Genomic DNA, 16,574 nt, shown 5'->3' on the forward strand with positions numbered 1-16,574 from the left:
TTCACTCTCGCGGCCCACTCTTCACTCTCGCGGCCCACTCTTCACTCTCCCGCGCTGGCCAAGGGAGTTGATCCCCACCCAAGGTCATATATATGGTGAAACCCCATTGGGAGCTGCTTTCAACCCGCGACCGCTGTCTAAACTTTTTGCCTGTCCTCCAGAGGGTCCCCCGTGAGAACAGTAAGGGACGGCTGCCCTCCTGTGCTGGGATCTGGGAGCGTAGGCAAGTGTCTTCTGCCACTGCTTCTATTTTTATATTTAGATTCCACCACCCTCCCCAAGTTGGTTCCTTTGCTGGGTGGGGTTAGGGCTCTTTCTCCGTGTCCTGTATTTTCAAGGTCCCTGGTGGGGGTGTGCATCCCAGAGGCAAACTCTTCCCCTCTCACACTCTGGGACTCACAGTCCTTCACCTGATTCACAGTGTAGACTGCAGCCTCCTGCGTCCTTCAAAGGTTCCTTGGGTGTTCCTGTTCAATGACTGCATCGCTTCTTGAAAAAAGTTCACAACGTGAATCGCTCTACTTTTTTGTCCTTCCACGTGGGAGAGGCGTGCTAGCAATGCCTCTAATCCGCCACCTTGCCAAAAAGAGTTAAAAAACTTTATTGCATTTTTCAGTTCTAAAATGTTCATTTGGTGGTTCTTTATATTTTCTATTTCGTTCCTGAGATTTTCTACCTTTTCAACAGTGTTTTCCCCGATTTGGAATATTTTATAACTTCTCTTCATAGTCATCTATGTCTCTTCCCATGTGAACTGAGATTTTCCTGTCTTCTTATGATGAGCAATTTTGGATTGTATCCTAATATTTTGAATATTATGTTATGAGACAATCTTGTTTATGTCCTATGGAGAATGCTGGTATTTTTCTCAAGCTTTGACTTGGTTGAGTTCAGCCCACAAGTTCGAATCAGTCTTCTGTGGTGGTTTCTATTTGAGTTCTGTTTTCCAGGCCCTTACAATGCTATTTGGATCTAGCCAGTGCATGTGCCACCCAGTGAGGAACCTGGATGGGACCCGACCTCTGAATTCAGCTCTCAGTCTTTGGTAGTCCGGTCTGTGATCTGATCTCTGTGCAGTTTAGGAATCAGCCCCTGAGCTTATAAACAATATTTTGGGGTTTCCTTCCTGAGCTCCTCTCTCTCTCTCTGATCTCCTCAGTGCTTTTCAGTTTCCTGGCATTTTCCTTTTTGGTCGTTCAGCCAGAAATTTAGGGCTTAATTTACCCTACCTTGCTGTACACTTCTTGCATCTGTGCCCTCATCCGGGGTCAAGTGGTAAGAGAAAGAGGGAAAAAAGCCACGGAGGTTTTCCCCACGCTCTTGGGACCACAGTTCTTCTGATTGGAGAGGAAGATTCCCCTTCTTCAGATTGCACGGGCTTGTCAGCTGCGCTGCTGTTGTCATTTCCAGGAGACCCCTTTATCACTCCTTACCCCGGAACTGAGAGCTTTCCCTAAAGCTTTATCTGTCCGTGCTGACTTGCACCTCTGGGTTTTAGGCTGCCTTGAAGTCACTCTAGGAGTTACTGCAGGGAAACTATAGTAAGCTGACTACTAGTTTTCTTTCTGCTCTTTTACTCCAACCCACCTGATACTGCTGCTTCCTGCATTTTGCCCAGGTCTTCATTGTTGCATTCAGCGGCAGAGAGGAACCAGCACATCTGCCTTTAAAAAAATACTACAAATTATAAAGCATGCTTATTTTAACCTGACACTGTTGCTTTTGGTTTCTTTACATATTACCATGTTCTTGGCATCTCAGATAACTTTTATAGTATTATTTTTCCTTTTCTTTCTGAGCACATTACCAAAAGTTTTTGTAAGGCCGGTCTTTAGAAGTAAATTTTCTCATTAAAAAAAGATGGAAACCATTTTTTTTTAAAAGAGTTCTGCTGAGTTCACATTTCTTGGTTGATCAGTAATTTTTTTTTCAATATACCAAAGACCTGATTCTGTTGTTTTCTGGCTTCCATTGTTGTTGAGACTTTTGTTATTGTGCTAATTCTGGTTCCTTTGTAGGTGATCCTTCCTTCCTTTTTGCCTATATTCCAGATTGTCTTTTTATCTATGGTGTTCTGAAGTTTCACTCTGATGTGTCTAGTTATGGATTTATGTTCATCTTTTTCTGCTTGGGATATAGCAGTCTGTGGGGTTTGATGTGACGCCTGCAGAACTGTGTACCAGTTAATCCTCTTTTCTTTATAAATTATCCAGCCTCAAGTATTTCTCTGTAGCAATGCAAAAACGGCCTAATCCACCTTCTTTGTGTCTTTTTTTTACAGTTTTTGACTTGAAGTTTATTTTTATCTAAGTATAACTTCTCTTACTCCTTTTTGGTTTCTATTTGCATAGAATGTTTTTCCTTTAGTTGCAGCCTATGTGAATCTTTAGAAAGTGAGTTTCTTGTAGGCAAAATATAGTTGCATCTTGTTTTTTTTTTTTTAATCCATTCAGCCACTCTGTCTTTAATTTGGAGAATTTAGTCAATTTACTTTAATGTTATTATTGATAGGTAAGAACTTACTATTGACATTATATTAGTTGTTTTCTGGTCATTTTGCAACTCCTCTCTCCCTTTCTTTTTTAGCGTCTACCTTTGTGCTTAAGTGATTTTCTCTGGTAGTATGTTTTAATTTCCTTGCTTTTTATTTTTAGTGTATCTATTATAGGTGTTTGCTTTGTGGCTATTGTGAGGCTTACAGAAAACATCTTATAGATATAACAAATTATTTTAAACTTAACCAGTTGTCATTTAAGATGAAAATTAACTTTAATCACAAAGAAAAGGAGAAAAACTGAAGAAAACTTTACACTTTAACTCCATCTCCTTACATTTTGACTTTTCATTGTCTCAACTCACATTTTTTATGCCTATCTCTTAACAAATTACTGTGGTTATTACAATTTTTGATAGATTTTCCTTTTAATTTTCAAACTAGAGACATGAGTAGCTTGCACATCACTATTACAGTATTAGAGTATTTGTCTATGTACTTACTTTTACCAGTGAGTTTTAAACATTTACATGTTTTCTTGTTACATATTAGGATCCTTTTCTTTCAGAGTGAAGAGCTCCCTCTAGCGTTTCTTATAGGATAGAGCTGGTGATGATCACACCTTGTCAGTTTTCATTTGGGAAAGTCTATCTCCTTCATGTTTCATGGATAGTTTCTTGGATATAATGTTCATGACTGAAAGTTTTTTTTCCAGCCAGTTGTGGTGGCTCATGCCTATAATCCCAGCACTTTGGAAGGCCAAGGCAGGAGGAAAACTTAAGCTCAGGAGTTCAAGACTAGCTTGGGCAATATTGGGAGACCTTGTCTCTACAAAAATTTGAAAATTAACCAGGCTTGGTAGATCATACCTGTAGTCCCACCTACTCGAGAGGCTGAAGTGGGAGGAGCACTTGAGCTTCAGGAAAATCGAGGCCACAATGAGCCATGATTGTGCCACTGCACTCCAGCCTGGGTGACAAAGTGAGACTCTGTCTCAAAAAAAAAAAAAAAAAAAAAAAGGTTTTTTCTTTGTATTTTGAATATGTTTCCCACTTCCTCTTGGCCTGTATAGCTTCTGCTGAAAAGTCTGTTGCCAGACAAATCAGAGCTCCTTTACATGTTATTTTCTTTTCTCTTGTTGCTTTTAGGATCCTTTCTTTGTTTTTCGTTTTTTTTTGTTGTTGTTTTGTTTTGTTTTTTTGAGATGGAGTCTTGCTCTGTTGCCCAGGCTGGAGTGCAATGGCACTATCTCGGCTCACTGCAACTTCCACCTCCCGGGTTCAAGCAATTCTTCTGCCTCAGCCTCCTGAGTAATTGAGATTACAGGCATGTGCCACCATGCCCAGCTAACGTTTTTTGTATTTTTAGTAAAGGTGGGGTTTCACTATGTTGGTCAGGTTGGTCCCAAACTCCTGACCTTGTGATCTGCCCGCCTTGGCCTCCCAAAGTGCTGGGATTACAGGTGTGAGCCACTGCACCCGGCCCTTTCTTTGTTCTTGACCCTTGAGAGTATGATTATTGTATGCTTTGGAGCGGTCTTATTTGGATTTGAATTTATTTGGTGATATATGACCTTCCTGTACCTGTATATTTATATCTTTCTCTAGGTTTAGAAAGTTTTCTGCTATTATTTCTTTGAATAACTTTCTACACCTTGCTATTTCTCAACTCCCTCTCAAATTCCAGTGACTCTTACATTTGCTCTTTTGAGGCTTTTCCCTAGATCTAGTAGGTGTTTTTAATTTCTTTTCATTCTTTTTTTCTTTTCTGTGTGCATTCAAACAAACTGTCTGACCCTATAACATGCAAATTGCTGCTCCAAGATGGCCTACTAGATGCAGCCAGTAGAAACATCTCCCAATGAGGGACCAAGACATCAGGAGGACTGTTGCACTCCTAGCACATCTTCTGAGGGAAGGCATTGAGAGTGGACAGAGGAAAGACACAGAGGCTGGGCTGAAGGGGAGGAAGCTGGGAGTCCTGAACAAGGATACTGCACACCAGGACTCATTCTGGCCCCCACTGATTCCTGTGGAAGGGGTGAGTTTAACAGGCAAGGAGCAGCCCACTCTCACCATGGACCTCCAGAATCCCAACAAGAAGAGAGCTCTCAACCACCAGAGATACTTGAGTTGGCAGGAAGAGATGTCTAGAGAAGGGGTAGGGGCAGAAATCCAGCTGGTGCAGAGCCCAGAGAGTTTGGTGCAACAGTGTCTGTACTGGAGTACAGCCAGGGACACCCATGTCCCTAGGCTTGACTTGCTCCCATAGGACACTTTAGCCCTAGGGGCACAGTCAGACCTGAACTCTGCAGGGTGGTCTTGCCCATGAGACAGGACCAGTTTGACCTGAGCATCCCTTGGTCTGCTGGTGTCTCACAGAGCCCCAGCCTGGCTGCACCTGCCTGCAGTGCAGCTCCCAGATACCTCCTTGGCGGCCCACATCATAGCTCCTGTGCTGGTGGACCATGCCTGACCACTATATGGATCCAGCAGAGCAACCTTCACAGATATGCACCAGGCTTCCCTTGCCCTCCCTTAACTATAGCCTCCCCCATGCAGCTTTCTCTGTATACACTCACCTGTGGCCACCCATATTGCTTTGCCACTGCATGTGTTTGCAAGCAAACTTTGCCTTCCCTTCCCCACCAGTGCACGTGTGCACACCCTGCCATGCCACTGTTGCTGGCATGAGTACACCCCATTCTCCTGTCCCTCGCCATACTTGTCAGTGTTGGTGGGCATGGAACACACCAGCTCTGCTACCAACAGCACCCTGGCCCTGTGCCAAAACTGCAACTGGCACAAAACTAGGCATGGAGAACAGTGAATCCCACCCCTTCCCTGAGCAGCCACCACCACTTATGTGAGCACACACACAGCTGCACACACCGTCCTGCTCCCAACACCACCCTGTCTCCTTGCTAACGCCACTACCACCACCACCACAAACATACACATGGTCACTGGCGGAAGACCCTTGCACTGCCCAAATCATGCTACCTCTTTTGCTGCTGTGAATGCCTGCATGGAGGCTGGTACCCCAGCACCACTAGCATCCTGCTGCAGCCCATGAGCATTCACCTTACCATGGTGCCACTGCTGTTGCTGCTGGTATGTGCAAATGAAAACTAATCCAGTGGCCACTGCCCTATGAAGTGCTTTGGCTGGTACCACCCATTGGAGTAATGTGACCAGTGGTCCAGGAGCACCTTGGTCCCTCCAGCACAGTAGGTTTCTAACTTTGAGCCAGAGAACAAAGCTTGGGCCTGATACCAGTCCCTCAGGGTTAGAGCACTCAGTCCAGGAATGCTGAGATGAGACAGCTCCCTAAAATCTTCCAGAAATGAAGCCAGTTGACTGAAACCACCTTATGCCACAATCAAACCCCCAAGGTCATCAAAAAGGACTAAATTTTTAAAAACCTCATCCGAAGGACAGCAACTTCAAAGACTGAAGAAACATCAGCCCACAAAGATGAGATAGAACAAGCACATAAACTGACAGCTTAAAAAGCGAGAGTGCTTTCTTTCCTCCAAACAACTGCACTACTTATCTCAGTTAAGAACCTTTGCTGGAGGAGATGGCTGAAATGACAGAAATAGAATTCAGAATATAAATAGGAATGAAGATCATTGAGATTCAGAAGAACATTGAAACTCAGTCTAAGGAAGCCATGAATCATCATAAAATGATAGAGTGGACAGACTAAATAGCCAGTATAGAAAAGAACATAAATAACCTGAGATGAAAAGCACACTACAATAATTTCATAATGCAATCACAATGCAAGACCAAGTTGAGGAAAGAATCTCAGAGCTTGAAGATTGGCTTTCTGAAATAAGGCAGGCAAGAATAAAGAAAAAGAGTGAAAAGGAATGAACAAAATCTTCAGGAAATATAGGGTTATGTAAAGAGACTAAATATATGAGTTATTGGTATCCCTGAAAGAGATGGAGAGAATGGAAGCAACTTGGAAAATATATTTCAGGGTATCATCCATGAGAACTTCCCCAACCTAGCTAAAGAGGCCAACTTCTAAATTCAGAAAACGCAGAGAACCCCCACAAAATCCTTCACAAGAATATCATCACCCAAGACACATAATCATCAGATTCTCCAAGGTTAAAATGAAAGAAAAGATGTTAAAGGCAGCTACAGAAAAAGGACAGGTCACCTACAAAGGGAAGCCCATTGGACTAACAGCTGGCCTCTCAGCAGAAACCCTGCAATCCAGAAGAGATTGGGGACCTATATTCGACAGTTAAAGAAAAGAAATTCCAATCAAGAATTTCTTATCTGGCCAATCTAAGCTATATAAGCAAAGGAGAAATAAGATCATTTTCGAATAAGCAAATGCTGAGGGAATTCATTACCACCAGAACTGACTTACAAGAGTTCCTGAAGGAAGCACTAAAAATGAATCATTACTAACTGCAAAAACACACGTAAGTACACAGACCAGTGACCCTATAAAGCAATCACACAAATAAGCCTGCATAATAACCAGCTAACAACATAAGGACAGAATCACATCCACACATATCAATACTAACCTTGAATATAAATGGGTTAAATGCCCCAATTAAAAGGCACAGGGTGGCGAGCTGGATAAAGGAGCAAGAACCAATGGTATGCTGTCTTCAAGGGACCCAGCCCACATGAAATGACACCCACAGGCTCAAACAGAGGAAGAAAAAATCTACCACGCAAATGGAAAACAAAAAAGCAGGGGTTGCAATCCTAATTTCAGACAAAACAGACTTTAAACCAACAAAGATTAAAAAAGACAAAGAAGGGCATTACATAATGGTAAAGGATTTAATTCAACAAGAATGCCTACCTTAAATATATATGCACCAGATACGGGAGCAATCAGTTAGGCAAAGAGTTGTTAGATATGACACCAAAGCATGACTCATAAAAAGAAAAAACATCAAAGCACTGGACTTCACAAAATTAAAGCTTCTGCTTTTTGAAACACACTGTTAATGAAAAGACAAGCTACAGACTGGAAGAAAATATTTGCAATCATATCTGATAAATTGTATCCAGAATATATAAAGAATTTTCAAAGCTCAATAAGAACACAAATGATGTAATTAAAACTAGGCAAAATTAGGCCAGGTGTAGTGGCTTATGTCTGTAATCCCAGCATTTTGGGAGGCAGATGAGGTGGAAGGATCACTTGCGCCCAGGAGTTTGAGTCCAGCCTGGGCAATGTAGCGAGACCCTGAATCTCCAAAAAAAAATTTTGTTTTAATTAGCCAGATATGGTGGTACACACCTCTAATCTCACCTACTCAGGAGGCTGAGGTGAGAGAATCACCTGAGACTAGGTGTTAGAGTCTGCAATTAGATAGAAAATCACTCCACTGCACTCCAGCCCTGGTGACAGAGCAAGACCCTGACTAAAAAAACAAAACAAAACAAAAAAAACTGGCCTAAATATTTGAACAAACATTTCATGAAAGGAGATATCTGGATGACTAATAAGCATATGAAAAGATATTCATCATCAGACATTAAGCAAATGCAAATTAAACCCATAATGTGATATCATTGTATACCTTTTTTTTTTTTTTTTTGAGATGGGAGTCTCACTCTGTTGCCCAGGCTGGAGTGCAGTGGTGTGATCTCTGCTCACTGCAACCTCTGCCTCCCAGGTTCAAGTGATTCTCCTGAGTAGCTGGGGTTATAGGCAATCCCAATTTCAGACAGAACAGACTTTAAACCAATAAAGATTAAAAAAGACAAAGAAGGGCATTACATAATGGCAAAGGATTTAATTCAACAAGAATGCCTACCTTAAATATATACGCAACAGATACAGGAGCAATCAGCTGGGGTTATAGGCGTTATAGGTGTGTACTATAATGCCTGGCTAATTTTTGTATTTTTAGTAGAGACGGGGTTTCACCATTTGGACCGGCTGGTCTCAAACCCCTGACCTTGTGATCCACCCACCTCGGCCTCCCAAAGTGCTGGGATTACAGGTATGAGCCACCGTGCCTGGCCTGTATACCTATTAAAAGGCTAAAAATTAAAAATAACCATAAAACCAACTGTTGGTGAGGATGTGGAGTAACTGGAACTCTAGTAGGAACGTAAACAGATACAGACACTTTGGGAAACAGTTTGGCAGTTTCTACGAAAGTTAAGCATACATATACTGTATGAACCAGTCATCCCCATGTGAAATATTTCCCTTATAGATATTTACCCAAGAGAAATAAAATCATATGCCCATACAAAGACTTGTTCACAAATGTCCATAGCAGCTGTATTATAATTTATATATGTCAATATTTTGACTATTACAAGAGTCAAAAACTGTAAACAACTCAAATGTCCATCAGCAAGTGGCAGATTTTTCTTAAGTTGCAGTATATACGTATAGTGCAACACTACTCAACAGAAAAGAAGAGCGAACTGTGGACACAGGCCACAACAAAGATAAATCTCAAAATAATTTTGCTGAGTGAAAACCAAATAAAAACCCTGCATATTTTATAATTCAATTTATACAGAATTTGAGGAAATGCAAACTCATTTATAGTGACAACAAGTAGATAGTGGTTGCCCAGGGACACGGGTGTAGAATGTAGGGAGGAAGGAACTATAGGAAGGGCTCTAAAAGGGCACAGGGACACTTTCAGAGTTGATGGATACTGTGGTAGGTAGAAAATGTCCATGTCCTAATCCCCAGCATTTACGAATATGTTTCCAGCATTTATGAATATGTTTTCTTACATGTTAAAGGGACTCTGCACATGTGATTAACAACCTTGCCATGGGGAGATGAGGCTACATTATCCAAGTGAATCCAATAATATCATAAGGATCATTTTAAGGAAAAGAAAAGGAAGCAGGAGAGTCAGAAACGGAGATGTGAAGACAGAAGCAGAAGTCAGGGAGATGTGGCCATGGGCCAAGAAATGCAGGTGGACTCTAGAACGGAGAAAAGGCAAGGAACAAATTCTCCCCCAGAGACTTCAGCAGCAATGAAGGTCTGACGACACCTTGATTTTAGCCCCATGAGATCCATTTCAAACTTCTCATCTGGGACAGTGAGCCACGATTGCACCACTGCACTCTAGCCTGGATGACAAAGCAAGACTCTATTTCAAAAAAAAAGAAAAAAAAAATTCAGAGTAAATTAAAACTTTTTCCGACAAACAATAACTAAGAAACTTCATTACCAACAAAGTTGTACTACAACTACTGCTAAAATAAGTTCCTCAGGGAAAACCATTATGACACCAGACAAAAACTTAGATCTCCACAAAGAAATAAAAATCTTTAGAAATGGTTGAAATGAAAGTAAATGTAAAAGACCTTTTAAGAAATACATTATTATGTTTATTATTTCATAAATGATTGGTCTGTGCCTACCCTAGAAAGTTACAGACCTGACCATATAGTCAACAGTTGTTTTATAGTAGTTAAGGCTGTATCAATTATGTGTCAGCAAGTTAAATTCCTAACTCGTTAGTGGTTCTTGTTTCTCTCTACCTGCCTCCATTCAGAGACACATGTGAGAAAGAACACAAAAATCACCTACATAAAAAGAAATCTCTGCCGGGCGTGGTGGCTCATGCCTGTAATCCTAGCACTTTGGGAGGCCAAGATGGGCGGATCACGAGGTCAGGAGATCGAGGCCAATCCTGGTCAACAAGGAGAGACCCCCTCTCTACTAAAAATACAAAAATTAGCTGGGTGTGGTAGCGTGTGCCTGTAATCCCAGCTACTTGGGAGGCTGAGGCACAAGAATCGCCTGAACCCAGGAGGTGGAGGTTGCAGTGAGCCCAGATCGCACCACTGTACTGCAGCCTGGGCAACAGAGTGAAACTGTGTCTCAAAACAAAACAAAAAACAAAACAACAAAAAACTCACCAGAAAGATACTCCTAGGGAGCAAATAAAACATGTATCCAAACAGTTCCATATGAGTTTAAAATACTTACCATAAACCAAGACAAGGGCACACATGTGTCCTAGAGCTGGGGTACACTCATCTCCTCCCTTAGACACCAGAACTCCAGGTTTCCCAGCCTGGATTCCAGGACTTACACCAGCAGCTTCGCAGGTTCTCAGGACCGTGGCCTCAGACCAAGAATTACACAATCAGCTTCCCTGGTCCTGAGGCCTTCAGACTTGGATTGAGCCATACTACCAGCATCCTAGGGTCTCTAGTTCACCAATGGCCTGTTGTGGGACTTCTCAGCCTCCATAATCACATGAGCCAATTCCCATAATAAACTCCCTGTATATATATATGTATGTGTGTGTGTATGTGTATGTATGTGTATGTGTATATGTATATCTCTCCTATTGGGTCTGTCTCTCTGGAGAACTCTAATACACAACTATTGCCTGTTTAATGATGACAATTCAAGTAGTGGAAGTATACACACATTTAAGAATAAATTTTAAAAAGATATCAACAAAAATTTGGTGATGAGAGGGAGGAAATATCTACAAGCCAATATCATTGCTCATACTAAGAAATAGGTATTTTAAATGAGATTAAGGTCTTTATATCAAATAAATTACAAAGATTATTGCTAGATCGAAATCATAAACCTGCTTGAACAGTCTAACTGCAATAAGAAACCACAGAGTAAAACATTATAACCAGTCTGGTGACAGAGCGAGACTCCATCTCAAAAAAAAAAAATAGACATTATAGAATTCAGAGCAGAAAGCAAGGATACTTTTTTTTTCTTTTTTTTTTTTTAGACAGAATCTCGCTGTGTTGCCCAGACTGGAGTGCAGTGGCGCGATATTGGCTCACTGCAACCTCTGCCTCTCGGGTTTGAAGTGATTCTGCTCAGCCTGCCGAGTAGCTGGGACTACAGGTGCGTGCCACCACGCCCAGCTAATTTTTGTATTTTTAGTAGAGCCGGGGTTTCACCACGTTGGCCAGGATGGTCTCGATCTCTTGACCTTGTGATCTGCCCACCTCGGCCTCCAAAGTGCTGGGAGCATAGGTGTGAGCCACCATGCCAAGCCTTTTGAAGACTAGAGGGAATAATTCACAATAAAAATATAACAATAATCAATATCAATGCATCAAATAACAATAGCAATTTGTATGGTAGAGAAAATATAAGAGATTTACAAACACTGACTTTGATTATGCCAACTGTTTCCCGCCAGGGATTCTGATTGCTATGTGTGTGTCCCGTAAAAACATCATACATGTCATCTGTTCTCTCTTATTTTGCTCCCTTGATGTTCTCAAGCATGGTGGCCACATGTTAAATATGCAGAGCCACATGATGAAGGGAGCCTGAGTTTCTAACTTAGTCAAGGAGAACTATGTGCCAATCAGGAACCATTGTTTTAAATTTGTCAGGAGTGAGAAAAAAGAATGTCTATTAGCTTTGAACCATTATTCATTTGGGCTGATTTGTTACAGCAGTTGTTACCTTAACAATGTACCTTCTAATCAATTAATGAGAAACCCAGCCATTCTGCTATGGGCCCTTCCCAAAAGCCTAGAGACGGAGTTTCCAGCCTATTTGTTTAAATATGAAGGGTAGCTTGTGAGTGAAAATCAGGACGACTGGGAACCAGGGACTCCCTGGAATGGGTACTGGCATGGCAGAGAGCTATGGAGGAAAGTGGACAACCAGGAGACTATGGTGTCATAGAAAATGAGAGAGAAAAGTATTTAAGCAAAGTGAAAGTGGCTGTGTCAAATGCTACCAAGAATCCACATAGACTGCTGTTGACTGTGATAACTATGATCTATATCTGACCAGCAGACTTCCTACCCATTCTGGTAAAGTATCCAAACAATAAGGTGGGAGGGGGAAAATGGGCATCCCCCCCCTTGACCCAGAGTTAGTCAAGGACAGCCTCTTTGGCCACGTATAAGAGAGACACGGGCCGGGAGCGGTGGCTCAAGCCTGTAATCCCAGCACTTTGGGAGGCCGAGACGGGTGGATCACGAGGTCAGGAGATCGAGACCATCCTGGCTAACACGGTGAAACCCCGTCTCTACTAAAAAAATACAAAAATCTAGCTGGGCGAGGTGGCGGGCGCCTGTAGTCCCAGCTACTCGGGAGGCTGAGGCAGGAGAATGGCGTAAACCCGGGAGGCGGAGCTTGCAGTGAGCTGAGATCCGGCCACTGCACTCCAGCCCGGGAGAGCAAGACTCCGTCTCAAAAAAAAAAAAAAAAAAAAAAAAGAGAGACACAGACAAAGATCTGGAGATGTGATGAGAGGCCTTGGGGATTTCTGTAAGATTTATATAATACAGGACCCTTTTGCTAGGTTTGGAGATTTCTCTGGCTATTCAAAGCTCTTAAAACTTCATGCAGTATGCAATCGGGCAATTCTCCAGAGCAGTAACCAAAGCTAGAGATTCAACCAATGAATTGAGCCATGCGGCCATCGGACTTAACCGAAATGGGAGCAACTCCTTCAGATACCTTAAAAGTTGATGTGATATTAAACTGACAAAATAGAGTCATCAAATATAATCCTTTCCACGTATTTACTGACATTTGGATGTCCCCATGAGAAATGTATGTTCAAGTCTTTAGTCCATTTTTCCTTCTTTTTTGAGATGGAGTCTCGCTGTGTCACCAGGCGGGAGTGCAGTGGCGCGATCTCAGCTCACTGCAACCTCTACCTCCTGGGTTCAAGTGATTCTCCTGCCTCAGCCTCCCGAGCAGCTGGGACTACAGGCGTGTGCCACCACCCCTGGCTAATATTTGTATTATTTTTAGTAGAGACGGGGTTTCACCATGTTGGCCAGGATGGTCTCGATCTCTTGACCTCATGATCTACCTGCCTTGGCCTCCCAAAGTGCTGGGATTATAGGCATGAGCCAGCGTGCCCAGCCTTTGGCCCATTTTTCGATTGAGCTGCCTATTTCTTCTTACTGATTTGTAGAAAGTCTTTATTCTAGTCTGGCAGGTATTTTCTTTCAACACTTCCAAGATTATTCATCGTCTCTGGCAGCTAGTGTTTCATTTGAGAAAATGCTATTGGTATTATTGATGCTCATGTGAAAGTAATGAGATTCTTCTCTACATTTAACAGTTCTCTTTAATCTGTGGCGATGATGTCTTTGAAGGACTCTCGGCCATCCCTGTATCTCTGTTTTTCTCACCCGCTTTGGGTTGGGACCTCAAAGAGCTGCACCCAAGCGGTACAGGTGGGGTGGAAATTCAGGCCTTAAAGGGATTAAAACCCAGCATCAAACAGTCTTAGTTCCTGATTGGATTAAGGTGATCTGTGACTGCTAGACCCTCAGTCTAGCTCTCTGCACATCAAACATTTTCTAAAGGAAGGTAAGTCTAGTTAAAAAGACCAACAGACTTAAGCTAGGCTTTACAGAACTGACAGGTGCGAAGCACTTTTAATCCACCATTGCCTGAGTGCCAGGGCATTTTATCTTTTAGTTATAATAGTTAACTCTTCTCTTTTCAAATGATACGTGATTTATTGTGTAATGTTGCTTTTGGCTAATCAAAAAAAAAAAAAAAAAAACTCAGACTCTGCCCTGGAGAAGAGAACATACTAACACCATTCATTAGCTTAGCAGAAATTTAGAGAAAACCCTGTGATTTTGAATAAAGATCCCTCTATGGGCCAGAAATGAACACAAAGGACCTGCTGTTAAGCTGCTGTGAAATGGGATGAGAGAAAAATGAAGAGATGAACTTGAAACTGGGGTTCTCAGCCTAATAGAATCAGTGCAACTCCAGAACTCAGGATACTTTCAATATCATTTTTTATGGACAGCTGCTATACTGCCAGACTCCAGAGGACACCTTCCACATGGAATACAACATACATGGCACCATGTGGAGTTTTGTAATACCGTGACCCTACATGAGTGCAGGCAGACTGGGGAGCGAAGGACTGATTAAAGCCAAGACACTGAGCTTTAAGGCAATTTGAACCTGTTGTAGAAATAAGGAGAAGTGATTTCATAAGAAATCCAGAGGTGAGCAGTCCATGTAGGATTACCACAAACAAAGATTCAGAGATCACAGTAAGCCTCTCATAGGCCTGAACAGATTACCTCGGTAAAAGAGTAGTTATATCAGATCCTCTTGAGAGATGAGGTGGGAGAATCTGAAAGCTGGACTGAGGATATGACTGTGCTGTGCAGAAGAGATGAGGACACTTGCTGAGGAAACATGGGAGGATGGGGAGCAGACTGGGGAGGAAAATGGGAGGGAGGTGACACACCTAGAAAATGGGAGAGCTGCTGGGCGCAGTGGCTCACACTTGTAATCCCAGCACTGTGGGAGGCTGAGGTAGGTGGATCGCCTGAGGTCAGGAGTTTGAGACCAGCCTGACCAATATGATGAAATCTCATCCCTACTAAAAACACAAAAATTAGCTGGGGGTGGTGGCACATGCCTGTAATCCCAGCTACTCGGGAGGCTAAGGCAGGAGAATCGCTTGAACCTGGGAGGCAGAGGTTGCGGTAAGCTGAGATCGTGCCGCTGCACTCCAGCCTGGACAACAAGAGTGAAACTCCATCTCAAAAAAAAAAAAAACAAAAAAAAAACAAAACTCAGTCATAGGGAGTTGATGACAGATGGTGTGAGAAGACCTAATTTCCTGCCCCCTCTAGCCTTGAACTTCTCTTTTTTCTTGGCTTCTGTGACCTGCATCATCCAGCTCCTCTTACCTTTCAAACTAGGATCATTCTCACTTCCTGGCTTCATGTTTTTTTTTTTTTTTTTGAGACAAGTTTTGCTCCATCACCCAGGCTGGAGTACAGTGGTGCGATCTCAGCTCACTGCAACCGCTGACTCCTAGGTTTAAAAAATTCTCCTGTCTCAGCCTCCTGAGTAGCTGGGACTAGAGGCTCATGCCAACCTGCCCAGCTAATTTTTGGTAGAGATGGGTTTCACCTTGTTAGGCTGGTCTTGAACTCCTGACCTCAGGTGATCCACCTACCTCGGGCTTCCCAAAGTGCTGGGATTACAGGCATGAGCCACCGCGCCTGGCCTCATGTTCTCTTTTATATCCCTAACTCTTGAGTATATCCCAAGGTGTCGTTGGTCCCTGACTCTTCTTGTTCCCTTGTTCATAAGTTCAGCTTGTATATCATCCAAACTGTAGAACTCACCTCCTTTCTTTTTTCAGTTCAGCCTCTCCAATTACCTGTTTAATTTCTTCCCAGAAGGACCCCGCTATTACATCAAACTTAACATAGCCTGCCTTCTGAATCTTTGTATTTCTCGCCAGTCGTGCCGAAACTGAAAATCTCAGCGTGCCCTCTGCCTCTTCGTCATCCCCTCCCTCTCTTCTGAGTCTCCTTGCTACCATTCCATGCAACCACAAAAACTTCTAGCAACCAAGTCAAAGATTCTGTGAGTCTATGGTCTGTGGCTGTCTTAAAATTCTTTCGTCATCTACTGAAAAGAGCCATATGATGGATGGAAGCAATACACAGAACAGGACGGGACATCAGAAGGTTGAGGGCATCAGCAGGTGAATTTGGATGGCTCACACGTGTCTATTTCTACCATATTAACCGTATTGTATATGTTCCTTTTTAAAATATATGGCACATAAGTAATTTGAATGTGTAAGATTCTTTAAAAGACTCAAAGAATCTTTATCTCTCCTTTTCCCCCCCCATTACATCAGATCCATCCAAAGCTTTCATTGGCCTCTGTATTTTATAATCAGTCTTTTAACTGTTATTGCTATGACTACAATCCTGGGCTTTGCTTCCTTCTAGCGAATGGAATCTGACTCTGCTGCATTTTGGTGCCAGGACATTTCTGCCCTGATCTCTCCAACCTTCATTTTCCTGTTATAAGATGGTGACAGTGATACCAACCTCACAGAGTTGTGAGGATACATTTTTTTTTTTTTGAGACCGAATTTCACTCTTTATTGTCTAGATTGGAGTGCAATGGCGCAATCTCAGCTCACTGTAACCTCTGCCTCCCGGGTTCAAGTGATTCTCCTGCCTCAGCCTCCCAAGTAGCTGGGATTTGGGATTACAGGCACCTGCCACCACGTCCGGCTAATTTTGTATTTTTAGTAGAGAAGGGGTTTTGCCATGTCGGTCAGGCTGGTCTCGAACTCCCA

Source organism: Trachypithecus francoisi, unplaced genomic scaffold (assembly GCF_009764315.1).
Source record: "Trachypithecus francoisi isolate TF-2019V2 unplaced genomic scaffold, Tfra_2.0 Lachesis_group20, whole genome shotgun sequence".
In the NCBI taxonomy this organism is placed as follows: Eukaryota; Metazoa; Chordata; class Mammalia; order Primates; family Cercopithecidae; genus Trachypithecus; species Trachypithecus francoisi.